Here is a 14,088-nt window from a genome sequence, read left to right as displayed (position 1 = left end):
ATAGACCATCTCAGACATCGCAAACAGCAAGTGAGCTACTAAAACCACTGTGGATATGGAAACCGTTAATATCCCAGTAGTGGAATATATTGGTTCTAACTAGTTGTTGGAATAAAGACCTAAATCCCAGCAGAGAAAGAAATGCTATTTGTGGAAAATAAAGCCTGTTAATTGCTAGGAGGTGCACAGAGATGGAACAATGCTGCTCTATTTTCACCAGTGGGGTGGGAGAGCAGCATCCTTCAATCCAGATTTATAAAACAGGTGTAAAGAAACTCCTTGTGACTGAGAGGGCCAAATGATTGTCACAGCACCAAAGTGAAATATGAATTTTACAATAATTTTACAATAAACATGAACGTTTGTAAAAGAAATGTACTAGAAAATGCAAGAAATTAGGAATGGAAGCGGCATTGAAAGTACAGATATTAGACTTGTCATAGTGATGAGGGAGAATGTACTTCAGAAAGAAATTCCTGTTGGATCGGTCACCGTGTTATAATCCCAAACTCTGGTGTTTAATGCAGGTGAAATTGATTGAGGCTTGAGGCGTTACCAATGATTGGTTGGAGCAGCAGAAGAAACTGGTGGTGCATTGGAACTGGTTTGCTGTCTTCATTGATCAGATGGAGCAGTTCAAGGTCACCATCTCTCTGGCGAACCTGGCCTTTTCACTGCATGGCTCATGGGATTATATCTTCTGTTTATTTGCTTCCTGTGCTTCCTTCTCTTTTTACTCTCCACTGTGATATACTAACAGGAATTAAACAACCAAATCCTTTCTCTCAGATAGAAAACACTTCCTATACAGTTCATATTCTCCTTTTCATTCGGGTTTTTGCGTAAAGCCTTTGCCACCAGGTGATGGGAGCATGAACAGAATTTCCCTTCCTGTGTTTAACAAAAATCAACTTCAGATCAAACCAGAAGTAAAAAACAAAATTGCTATTTGATGTGATTAAGCGAGTACGTGACCATTTATGATTCTTTAATAATACATCAGACAATTTTACTTGTCTCTTTTCCAACTGTCCATGAGCCTTTCCTTTTCTCAAGATCGATTCAGAACTTCAGCAGGATTGCTTCACTTTCACTCACCATTCTGCCCATGTCTATTTGTCACCATGACTATCTTACAGGCCAGCCACTGATGTAAGTTTCTGAAGGTTATCCTTCCTGTTCCCCCGTCCGCTTTACACGTCACAATATGCAACACTCCTGGTCCTGGTGAAGGAGCTCTGCATCACATCTTGGTTTTGTTAACCAGGTAATCTACTCCTCCCCAGAGGCTGTCTGTGTCTTTTCGGGTCTGCTGGATTTTTCTGGAGAAGTTAGAGGGAATCTGTAGTGGGCAAGGTTTCCCTCCTTGCGCTGTTCATGTACACCTCCTAGTGGCATGAGAGATAGCCAGAGTCAGATTACCCCATCCTCCAGTCGAGGCTGGGGAGAGGCTGAGAGCACTAACTGCAACAGGGAAAACTGTCAGAAGAAACAAATTGAGAAGTCTCACAACACCAGGTTAAAGTCCAACAGGTTTAACCTGGTATTGAGAGACTTCTTACTGTGTTTACCCCAGTCCAACGCCAACATCTCCACATCAGAAGAAACAAACGTCAGAGATACTCAAAATGCAGGCACCATTTCACGTTTGAGAGAGAATAAAACAGCGTATTCCTACTGCAAATATTGTGAATTGCAAAAGAACAAGAACAGAAGCAGCTGATTGGACTCATGCCCAGAAAGGTCTGTACTTTCATTGTAGGTTCATTAAAAACAGTGGCCACACTTAAAAAGAGGAAAAAATAAACTTGGCTAGTCTTACAGTTATTTCACTTCCTAGATGCCCAGAAATGAAGAAAAGGTGTTTTTGGGAAATGCTGGCATTTCACAATCTTATATCATATTCCAGGTCTTCAGAACCAAACTGCACAAACATTTTAATTTAGCAGAGGAGATTTAACCCTTTGAACAAGCAGTCACCACAAAATCAAATAAATAGAGGATTGACAACAATTTTACATAAGATATAGCTCCAAATATTTGACAATTTACACCATAATATTTGCCAAGTGTTCTGAACTTTACATGACAAAATATTCACAGTTCTAAGCAAAAGCTTTCAGCACATAAAGGGTGAATTGACTTTCTCTCTTTATGGTTCACGTTTTAAACACACAGGCTGTTGAATGGATTCAGATAATGCCTTTAGGACATGACCTTAAGGAATAGAAAAAAGCATTCAGAAAATAGTAGCTGGCTTACCGAGAATGGCTCAAAGGGGAAAAATGTACCTGAGTGTAAGCATTAATCCCACAGGAGATGACTTTCAGACCTTTATGGAGGATTTAGACCATGAATGCTTTGATTTGAACTAATCAAATATGTCAACTGAATGCTCATTGCTTTCCTCCGGCCAGTGAAAAGACTGTTTCTGGATAAAGACCGTAATCCAAGGCTTTGATGCCAGCACCGAACAACTGCTTTCTGAGCAACTCCTTCAAGTGTGGAAAAGCAGCAAGGGAATCAGTAGGAAAGCAAGAGAAAGACTGAGTGGGCGGGGACAGAAAGGGTAAGAGAGGGGAATAGCAGCCATATGCTCAAAGCAAAACCTAAAGCAGACATAACAAACACAGTTACAAAGCCTACTTTAGAAGATTTATTTGCCTTTAACGGGCTTCTGGTGCGAGCTATTGAGTGTGCCAACTCCACCAAGCACTTTTAATTCAGTTTTAACAAGTTCAGCAATTTGACTTGTCTTATTCCTGAGAAAGCCACTTTATATGCTGCTAATGACTATTGCTGGCTTCGTAAATAATTGTCGTCATTTCACTTTATGGCTCACTGCTTTAAATCAGTTAATACTAATTGGACTACTTTCCTGAAAAAAACTCATTTCCTCCCTAGGCCACTACATAAACAGAGAGTGTCTATCACCTGAGACATGGATGGTATTATGCGTCTGGTCTGATTAACAATAGACTGTTTGAAATGAGATATTCTGGGGAGAATTTTAATCTTACTGACTGGAGATGAGGGCAGAATGCCTCTTGCACCCTGTCCCATGGTCATTCTGCATTAACTTCAACTGGGGGGGTATAAAGCCAGAGTTATAGCTGATTTCATTGGCTCCCTGATGGGCATGTTCAATAATATTAATCCCAGATCCATCTCCATACTGTCACAAACACATTATTACAAAGTCTCTGCGTTTTCATATAAATGGCATTAAGCTTGTCACATTTTTGCCAATTTCCCTCGAGCCACCATTCTTATTTCTGTTTCCATCACTTTCTCCCCACTTCCTTTCTTCTCACTGCCAGTCAGTGGTTCTGGATGTTTAATGATAACTGCTGTCTCCAGAGGTGGGTAACACTGGCAAAGCCAGCATTTAGTGCCCACCCCTGGTTGTCAAAGTGGTTTATACAAGAGAGTGGCTTGTGAAGCCATGTCAGAGGGCAGTCAAATTGGTGAATGACTGGAACCCCCATGTACTGATGGGGGTCAATTAGCTTAGTTAGTTAGGCAGCTGGTTCATGATGCAGAGCAACGTCAACAGCACGGGTTCAATTCCCGTAACCCCTGAGGTTTATTCATGGAGGGTGTCATCTGAAGTGTGCTGATCCTCTGGTTAAATCATCAGCAGTCAGCTGTCCCCCATCAAAGGCTCATTTGGGACTATGACAACTTAATTTTTTTTATTGATGGCAGGTCCTCATTCCCTAAATGATATTTGTGAACCAATTGAGTTTATATGGGAATCTTCCAGTGATGTGATCATATTTACTGATGCCAGTAGTAAATCTCTGGATTTACAAAGAAATGGAATTAAATTCTCCCAACAGCCATGATGGAATTTGAACCCTCATTCTCTGGATTTTCAGTCAAGTACTGTAACTATTGTATGATCATATCGCCATCTCTCTCCTTTAGCACGCTCTAAAAATTTGCCTCTCCACAGCTCTCTCTATGTGGTTTGGTGTCCAATTTTATTTGAGATCCTTCCTGTGAAACAATTTGGTATGTTTGGCAAGCAGTGAGGCAAATGGTGTGTTAGCCTTTGTTGCAGGGCTGATGTGGGGGATGGGTGTCGGGATGGGTGGTGGTGGGGTGGGGGTGTTAGCGTACAAGATAAGGAAGTCATGGTCCAATTATAAACAGCTTTAGTGAATTAAACCTTTCAGAATGATCCAGATCTTGCACAAAGTGACAATGGCTATTAGATTGCCGTTGGAACATTTGCAGCTCTGTTTTCCATATCTTTGAGGACTGCTCTATCAGTGACCACGGAATTTCATCCCTAAATCTCTTCAACCATCCTATTTTTTAAAAAAAATCCGTTAAAACCAAACTCTTTGATGTTTTGATGACCCATTATTCGGTATATATTTTTCCCACTGCATGTGGGTCACCTTGGAATACTTATCCATGGTAAAGCACATTGAAACTGACTGTAGTTATTAAATTCACCTGTGTAGAATTTCCTGGTAACTTTTCCATTCCAATCCCGAGGCAACCTGAAGGTTCACAATGTGTTGACTGATGAACAGATATTTTTCATCTCTCATTTAGAAGGTGTTAGGCATTATTGTATTCTGTCCTCTGCCTTTTCCAAGATTTCTTTCTTTAAGATTTTCTTCTGACTTTCTTGATACTTTTTAACTTCAAGTTTGCATATAATGTTGGCATATGGTTAAAGAATTTCTATTAGTTTAGATTTTGGTAGACTTTCTGAACTGTTAAAGATTTGGGAAGTAGGAGGCACAGTGGCACAGTGGTTAGCACTGCTGCCTCACTGTGCCAGCGACCTCGATCGATTCTCAGCTTGGGTGCGGAGTTTACACGTTCTCCTCTTGTCTGCACAGGTTTCCTTCTACAGTTCAAAGATGGTCATGCTAAATTAATCCTTAACGTCAGGAGAACGAGCAGGTTAAATAAGTGAGGATAAGGGGATAGGGGTTGAGTAGGATTGAAATCGGTGCAGACTCGAATGATCTCCTTCTATACTGTAGGGTTTCTATGATTTCTAAGTGCTTATGTAATCTCTTTCTGTTCCATTTGTGCGTATCTTTATTTAAAATAAATTCAATGATTATTCACACTGAAGATAATTAAAATGAAATGGGATGAAGAATAGAAGGAAGGTGTGTCTGCTGATTTTCGGTTGTGGAGGCAGCGCTCTGAGGTGAATAATTGGATTTCCAGCACTAATATACATATCTTCTCTGGAGTGGACCTGCATGTGTTGTGTGATGTTTATGTGAGTTTTGTTTCAAACAGATGAACTACTTTAGATCCTATGCCTATGTTAAAAACATATTACGATTATTGTGAGATTCTGAAGTGTTTGATTTGACATGTATGAAAAAAACAAATTACATAAACTTACAGCTTCCTCCTTGTAACATAATTGGCCATTCACTGTCAGTGTATTAACAAATTGGAATGTTTTCATGTTTATATCATGGCAGCACCCCACCAAAAACTACAAAACCACTGTCACCAAAAAGGGCGAGAAAAAAAAACCTATCTGTAGCTATCTCAAGGGATCTTGGGAAGGCTGGTTTCAGACAGAGTTAAAATAAAACGTGACTCATTACACGAGGTATCGGTGTTTAACAGCAATAGGTTTACAAAATCATTGCTCATTGATACCTGATTACACAAACACTTCATCAATGCAGCATGTTTAAAGAAAGATTATGGTTTGTTGCAAGTTACCGACATAACAAGGCAAAGAAGGATACAAGACCTTTGGTTTCCACACCCAAAGAATAAAGGCCAGTTAAAGAAGTGACCTCCACTGATGTGTGTACATGAATACCGAAACTGACAGTGTCAGGTACAAGTTGTACACACTGTTCTAATCTGTGAACCAGGGAAATCTGCCAACCCTAAAACATAAGGAAATGGAACATTGATTCACCGTGTGCCAATACCATCCCCAAACCTCAAATCAGGAAATTGCTATGGGAATATAGGCTGAAGTCCAACTTCATTTCCTTCCCCTCTCTCTTCAATATTAGCATAACTCTCAACCTCATCAACTTGGTTCTGATCCACGAGGGAATAATTGTGTCTTCCTCCTGTTCTTCCTCATTATCATTATTGTTACAATATTTCCTCCATCTGTGTTCCCCATTACCATGGCCCATCTGCTAGAGTATAAGCGAGTAATGGCTGAGTAAACCTCCTTATCATTAAGCAGCTAAACAAAGGGGCTGGATGACTGTGGTGTTTCAGTGGGATGACATTGTAGATGCTCAGACACTAACCTGGCATCATTACTTTGTACCTAAGCTTGCCATCTCCCACAGCAAGGGTAGACTTCCTCCCCATGTGCTTTGTGACCTGTTTCTCATGGGGATGGCATGGTGGCACAGTGGTTAACACTGCTGCCTCATCGCCAGGGATCCAGGTTCGATTCCAGCCTCGAGTGATTGTGTGGAATTTGCATGTTCTTCCTGTGTCTGTGTGTGTTTCTTCCGGGTGTTCCGGTTTCCTCTCACAGTCCAAAGGTCTGCAGGTTAGGTGGATTGGCCATGCTAAATGTGTGAGGTTGTGGGATAGGCCCGGGGATGGGCGTGGGCTGGAAGCTCTTTTGAAGAGTTACAGCAAACTCAATGGGCTGAATGGCCTCTTACTGTACTAGAGGGATTCTATGATTCTAGCTGTTCCAGGATGGGACTGCTCCCTTTGATGGCCTGTCTCTCATGTAAATTGTGTGGTTTATTTCACCTGTAGTAAGATTGAGTAACTGATATACAGGCTGCAACTGAGGGATTTGTGACAGAGCTGAAACAAGAGCTGTGGCCCTATCACTCTGTTGAAATAGAGAATGGAGTTTTAGGGGGGTACATACATCGTCATGATGTAAGAAACAGACTAGGAAACAGTAATCATCACAACCAGAATGCATTGTGAAGGAATAGCAGGAAGCTTTAAGTGGGCGGATTGTGGTACTACCCAATCTAAACTGGGGGAGCAGGGGAATAATTGGTGCATTGCCTTGCCTGCCCTGGTGAGGTCATTGAACACTTTCCACAAGTGGTTTATTACATGGAGGTGAACTATTGGCACTCAGCGCCAGATTGGCTTCTCTCTGGCAATTATAACACCAGGCACTCTTTGCCAATCCACTCCCTCCATCCACTCCTTCTATCCACTGTGCCCATCCACTCTCTGACCATTGTTATACATAATATGATGCATATGTTGAATATTTTTCAATTCCATTCATTATAAGCTGCCCAGTGTCCCAAGGAAAGTCTCAGTGACAAATACTGTTCGCTCATTTGGTCAGCTAGATATGTCCAAGTGCACACCATAACATGTTAATGAAACCTGGTCAGTACATGAGTGAGTGTGCCCACCTGTTTTTGATGGAGTGAAAATATATTTGTTGCCTCAGGTAATTCACCAAATATTACCCAACCTGTTCATTTAAAAAGCAACACTCAGCTCGATGCTAGCATCTAATCCTCCAGCACATCATTAAACATTGTGAATCTAATATTAACTTTCACCACTAGAAATAAATGTGCATCCCATTAAATATCACATCATTTCTAAAGTGATGAATTTGGTATTTATTATATTAGGAGGACACAATGATTGCAACATAAATAGTATGTTTGCTGGTTCATTAGTGAGAGCTTGACCTGTATGCAACAATGAACTATCAGAACACTTCTATCAGTATTAAAGACCTATCACCAGGAGAGATTATAGAAACATTTCCTTGTGATTGATGTGCTTGTATTGTGTATCTGGATGGTGCAGGCACAGGAGTCTTTGAGACAAAGACAGAGGAAGCTGTTTCTAATATTTTAAATGTACCAGTTCACATAAGTGCGTCCTGATCAAAAGCTTTAAATGTGGATACAATAAAGAGTGAATGGCCATTTTTCCCAAAAAGGTCAGCTCATATTATAGAAGTTAAGTGAATACTTCTTTCAAATTCTTATCTCCCGTATTAGAATCAGGGAGGAAATTGTTTCTTTTGTATTTTAATAAACAAGTAACAGGAAACATGATTATCTCAGCAGAAAATTACAATTGACTGTACAAAGCCCTTAACGGGAATGTTTCTATCCAAATATTGAAATGCTAAAACAAATTAGAAACAAATCCAGAACTTTTGCCCAGTTAAACTCAGCATTTGTAGTTTTTGCTGTTGCAGGAGCATTTTGTGTCAACCATTGCTGTGACGATGTCCAGTGATTGTCAATTACTTTAGGAACTGGTACAGCAGGGAAATGAGAAAGGAGATCGACATATACAACAACCAAGATGCAACCATCACTTGTCAGAACATACATTGATTCAAAGTTTCTCTGAGGAGAATCCAGTAATGTGGACATTAAACTGAAAATGGACCTTTGGGCTGTTCATCTTTTGAATTCACTTTTAATCCTTTATGATTATGTATAAAAGAAACTCATAATATCCCAAACCTCTCTACAGCCACTGAAGTACTTTTCAAAGTGTAGTCTCTTCTGTGATGCAGGAAATGAAGCAGCCAGTCTGTGCACAGCAAGATCCCATAAACAGCAGTTTGGTAACAATCAGACCATCCGCTCATTATATCGGGAACGTATCGCCGAAATAGTTATGGGCTGTATCTACCTTAGCCCTGGTCACACAGAGACTACAAGACCATAAGACCATAAGACATAGGGGCAGGTGTAGGCCATTCAGCCCATTGAGCTTGCTCCTCCATTCACTTGATTCTGTTTAACAGTCCGTCCCTCTCAGTCTGGTATATGGATTACTCAATGACCCAGCCTCCACAGCCCTCTATAGCAGTAAAGAATTCCACAGATTCACTACCATTTGCCTTCTCTATTTCCTGCTGAACTTGCATGCTAGCTTTTTGTGATTTGTGCACAAAGACTCCAAATCCATCGGTGCCGCAGCTTTCTGCCGTCTTTCTCCATTTAAATAATATTCAGCTCCTTTATTCTTCCTACCAAAATGCATCACTTCACATTTTCATACCAAATATTCTATCTGCTAAGATTTTGTCCACACATCAAACCTGTCTCTATCCCTCTGTAGACTCAGTCATCCTCACATAGCCTTCCCACATATTTCTGTGTTATCTGCAAACTTACCGAGAGTACATTCATTCCCTTGTCCAAATCATTAATGCATTGTAAATAATTGTGGCCCCAGCACTCCACTAGTTACAGATTGCCATTCTGAAAATGTTCCTCTTACCCCAACCATTTGCTTTTGGCCTACATTCCCACAGTTCCTTTCTCCAGATGTTATGTGTTATCCTCATTACCATTTTCCTGGGCAGAAACATTTGACCAATTGAGTGCATCAGCTTGAAGCATGTGCTCCCGATTTGCTTTAAACTTCTGGCATTGCTGGTTTATAAAGTGAGATAAATCCCAGCCGGGGCAGTTATTGTGCGAGGCTGCTTCTGCTGTATATTAACATCGTCTTGCCATCCACTGGACAGCATTCAAAAAGCAAATATAATTTGTTTAAAATTCCACAGGGGGTGAATTTTCTGGCCCTTCCTGCTGACAGGGAGTTTCTGTCCTGTCGAAGTCAGCTGTCAAGATCTTTCAATGGGCCACGGATGTGATGAGCCATTGGCCGCTGTGGGATCTTCCACTCCTGCTAAAATCTATGAGCTTCCACATGGTTCATCCATCCAGCTGCTGGGGAACCCCCTGCAGGGAGGCGACTTGAGTGGGTCCAGGAGATCCCACCACCGCCTAGGGCTGGAAAGTTCTGCCAATGAACTTCTAAACAGCTGACTGCATTTTCCAGCCCCTCCTCATTCTGACACAGCTACAAAATTCCACTCATGATTCCCGATAAAAATAACTTAAAGCATAGTTTGGAATTATGAATAAAACTCAGTCATCATGCATAGAATATCCGAATCTTCACATTAAAATACATGATGGTGATAGAATAGAATCCCTACAGAAGGAGGCCATTCGGCCCAGTGATGCTGAACCGACTCTCTGACAGAGCATCTTACTCAGGACTGCCCCCATCCTCCCCATACCTGTGCCATTTAGCATGGCCAATCCACCTAATCTGCACATATTTAGATTGTAGGAGGAAACCGGAGCAACTGAAGGAAACTCACGCAGACATGGAGAGAACATGCAAACTCTACACAGACAGTGACCAAGGCTGGAATTGAACCTGGGACCCTGTTGCCATGAGGCAGCAGTGCTAACCACTGTGACACTGTGCCGCCCTACATTTGATTATATTCTCTCTATATTGAATTTTTCTGCTGGCTGTGATACATCAGCTGATGATTGAAGTGTTCAAGGATGATAAATTGACAAAGGCGGCACAATATTGAGAAAGTGAAACACTTTTGTTCCAGTGTTGTCAATCTTTATTTTGATTGAATATCTGCCAGAATAAATGACTGGACTCTTGTCAAAATCTTCTTAAAGTTTACACTTTTTAATGAGGTTCGGAAATGAGTGGCAAACCGAGTATTTGTTAATTGGGGTTCAATGATATCCTATGAGATGACAGGTAGCTGAGAGTGAATTGAATGTTGTTGTGTTGGAGAAATGTGTTTGGCATATTCTCATCTATCATGAGAATAGAGCCAAAAGAGGTGAGTTGACAGTTTTTGTCACAACATCCTGTGCAAATCACTTTATGCTGCATTTTACCGTAAGCTACACGTTATGTTTGGAAACAACAAGAAAGACTGAACTCCCTTCGAGGTGAGTGTGTGATGGAATCATTTTCTCCTTTACTGCCTGGTGGTATCTGACGCTGCAGATTGCTCTTGGCATTAGTGACTCAGTTCTACAGTGAGCTGACTGTTCTGACAGACAACATTCAGGTCTTCAGGGTGTCAATAACATCTAAACGTGCCAACGTTCCTTGGAAATTTACAATTAGTGCTGGTGTACACATGGACATAGACTTTTCTTTTATGTTCCACAATGTCATTATCTACTGATATAGAACAAAGAACAAAGAAAATTACAGCACGGGAACAGGCCCTTCAGCCCTCCAAGCCAGGACTGACCATACTGCCCACCTGAACTAAAATCCTTGTGGGGACCATATCCCTCTATTCCCATTTTATTCATGTATTTGTCCAGATGTCTTTTAAATGTCACTGCCGTATCCGTTTTCACTAACCCCCACGGTAGCAAGTTCTGGGCACCCATCACCCGCGGGTAAAAAACTTGCCTCATATTTCTCCTTTAAACTTTGCCTCTCACACCTTAAAACCTATAATATGTAATAACTAGAAATTTCCCAAGACTTTCCCCATTCCACTGCCAGAACTTTGGAAGAATCTTCATTATTGAGCATAAAACATGGATTCTGGAAAAGGCACAATGGCAGGAGTAGGAAAATCCCTGAGAAAATTCACAACAAATGTCTCAGGATCATTTCAGGGTACTTCCTATATTTTATCACATAGAAATTTGAACGTATGAATCAAGAGCAGGGGTAGACCATTTGGCCCCTCCAGCCGGCTCTGCCAATCAATAAGACCCTGCGTCATCTGATTGTAATCTCATTCCTGCCTACCCCCGATAACCTTTCACCTCCTTGTTAGTCAAGAACCTATCTAGTTCTGCCTTAAAAATATTCCAAGATTCTGTTTCCACTGCCTTTTGTAGAAGAGAGTTTCAGAAACTCATGATCCTCGGAGAGAAAAAACAACCTCCTCTTCATTCTTGAATGAACAATCCCTTATTTTTAAACAGAAACCCTGAATTCCTGATTCTCCCACAAGAGGAAGCATCCTCTCCACATCCACCCTGTCAATGCCCCTCAGAAATTTAAAGGTTTTGATCATGTCACCTCTTTCTAATCTCTAGTGGACACAAACCTGATCTCTCCAACCTGATCTCATGAGACAATCCACCCATACCTGGTAAAAGTTTAGTAAACCTTCTCTCAACTGTTTTGAATGCATTTTTATGTATTTCCTCAAATAATGAGACCGATATCATACACAATACTCCAGATGTGGTCTCACCAATGCCCTGGACATCTGAAGCATAAGCTCCCCACTTTTGTAATCAATTCTCCTCACAATAAATTATATGACAATAGCACAGTGATTAGCACTGCTGCTTCACTGCTCCAGGGACCTGGGTTCGATTCCCAGCTCAGGTCACTGTCTGTGCAGAGTTTGCACATTCTCCTCATGTCTGTGTGGGTTTCCTCCGGGTGCTCTGGTTTCCTCCCACAATCCAAAGATGCGCAGGTTAGGTTGATTGGCTATGCTAAAATTATCCCTCAGTATCCTGAGATGCGTAGGTTAGAGGGATTAGTGGGTAAAATATATAGGGATATGGAAGTAGGGCCTGGGTGGATCGTGGTTGGTGCAGACTCGATGGGCTGAAGGGCCTCTTTCTGCACTGTAGGGTTCTATGATTCTATGATAACATTCTGTTGGCTTTTCATGTTACTGGCCATACCTGCATTTTAGCCTTTTGTGATTCATGCACTAGGACATCCAGATCCCTCTGCACCTCTGAGCTCTGCAATCTCTCACCATTTAGCTAATAAACAATTTCTTTATTCTTCTTGCCAAAATGTACAATTTCATGTTTGCTTACATTAGAGTCCTGGGCCCTGCAGACAGCTGGTATCCATGAAGACTGTGTTAAAATAATATTCAGCATGACTAAAGGAAGGAAGGAAGGGGATTTTAGAACATAGAACATAGAAAAACTACAGTACAAACAGGCCCTTCGGCCCACAAGTTGCACTGAACCTACTAGGCTTACCTATAACCCTCTATCTTACTAAGTCCCATGTACTTATCCAAAAGTCTCTTAAAAGACCCTATCGAATCCGTCTCCACCACCACTGCTGGCAGCCTATTCCACACACCCACCACCCTCTGAGTGATAAACTTACCCCTGACATTTTCTCTGTACCTACTCCCCAGCACCCTAAACCTGTGTCCTCTTGTGGCAGCCATTTCAGCCCTGGGAGAAAAACCTCTGAGAATCCACTCGATCAATATCCCTCAACATCTTATACACCTAATTTTCTTTTTCTAATTGATAATACTTTGCCAGTTTCTCAACAATTAAGCTGGTGTGGACATTTTAACAAGACGTAAGTGAACACATGAATGTCTGAAGTTTGGTTATCAGATGCACCAGACCAGTGATGCTCTTTGCTTAACTTGGACACGGAGTCAGTAAAAGGCTCTGGGAATAGATAATGGGAGACTGAAGTGGAAATATCTCATGGAATTTAATCCTAAAACCTGGGATTGGGAGAAAGGTGATCAAACGATAATGGATATTAGAGTTAACAAAACTAACAAAATAGAGACACAAGTTAACTCTTTAAACTGAGGAAGCCTTTGAAACGTTCAGCATCTCCTTGAGCTTCACTGGCACTTGGTTTGATAAAATGATCGAACACAAACCTCAGAGGTAGATTCAACTTTAGCTGATGGGCATGGTTAAAGTTACCCATTATGTGATTTGATTTGATTTGGTTTATTATTGTTTCATGTATTAACATACAGAGAAAAGTATTGTTTCTTGCGCACTATACAGACAAAGCACACCGTTCATAGAGAAGGAAACAAGAGAGTGCAGAATGCAGTGTTACAGTAATAGCTAGAGTTAACCGCACCCCCGCCCCCGCCCCCCCCCCCCCCCCCCCCCGCCCCCCCCCCCCCCCCCCCCCCCCCCCCCCCCCCCCCCCCCCCCCCCCCCCCCCCCCCCCCCCCCCCCCCCCCCCCCCCCCGCCCCCCCCCCCCCCCCCCCCCCCCCCGCCCCCCCCCCCCCCCCCCCCCCGCCCCCCCCCCCCCCCCCCCCCCCGCCCCCCCCGCCCCCCCCCCGCCCCCCCCCGCCCCCCCCCACCCCGCCCCCCCCCCGCCCCCCGCCCCCCCCCCGCCCCCCCCCCCCCCCGCCCCCCCCCCCCCCCCCACCCCGCCCCCCCGCCCCCCCCCCCCCCCCGCCCGCCCCCCCCCGCCCCCCCCACCCCCCGCCCGCCCCCCCCCGCCCCCCCCACCCCCCGCCCGCCCCCCCCCCGCCCCCCCCACCCCCCCCGCCCCCCCCCCCCCCCCACCCCCCGCCCGCCCCCCCCCCGCCCCCC

General features: G+C 43.0%; 1 protein-coding gene across 4 annotated transcripts in view; it reads right to left on the bottom strand.

Annotated features, from left to right (window-relative positions):
* sema3ab (sema domain, immunoglobulin domain (Ig), short basic domain, secreted, (semaphorin) 3Ab) overlaps positions 1-14,088 on the bottom strand; it is a 366,890-nt gene that overhangs the window by 244,411 nt on the left and 108,391 nt on the right. Inside the window, exon 1 of one of the 4 annotated variants that reach the window (XM_080207782.1) lies at positions 2,292-2,370. The exons of the other annotated variants lie outside the window; for them this stretch is intronic. The gene's annotated coding sequence lies outside the window, so the exon portion shown is untranslated. Of the gene's footprint in view, positions 1-2,291; positions 2,371-14,088 lie in introns of those variants that run through there. 4 annotated transcript variants of the gene reach the window in all.

Source organism: Carcharhinus amblyrhynchos, chromosome 19, assembly GCF_965287045.1.
Source record: "Carcharhinus amblyrhynchos chromosome 19, sCarAmb.v2.hapA, whole genome shotgun sequence".
Classification (NCBI taxonomy): domain Eukaryota; kingdom Metazoa; phylum Chordata; class Chondrichthyes; order Carcharhiniformes; family Carcharhinidae; genus Carcharhinus; species Carcharhinus amblyrhynchos.
The sequence above is the reverse complement of the archived record's forward strand: the minus strand, read 5'-3'. Positions and strand labels throughout refer to the sequence as shown.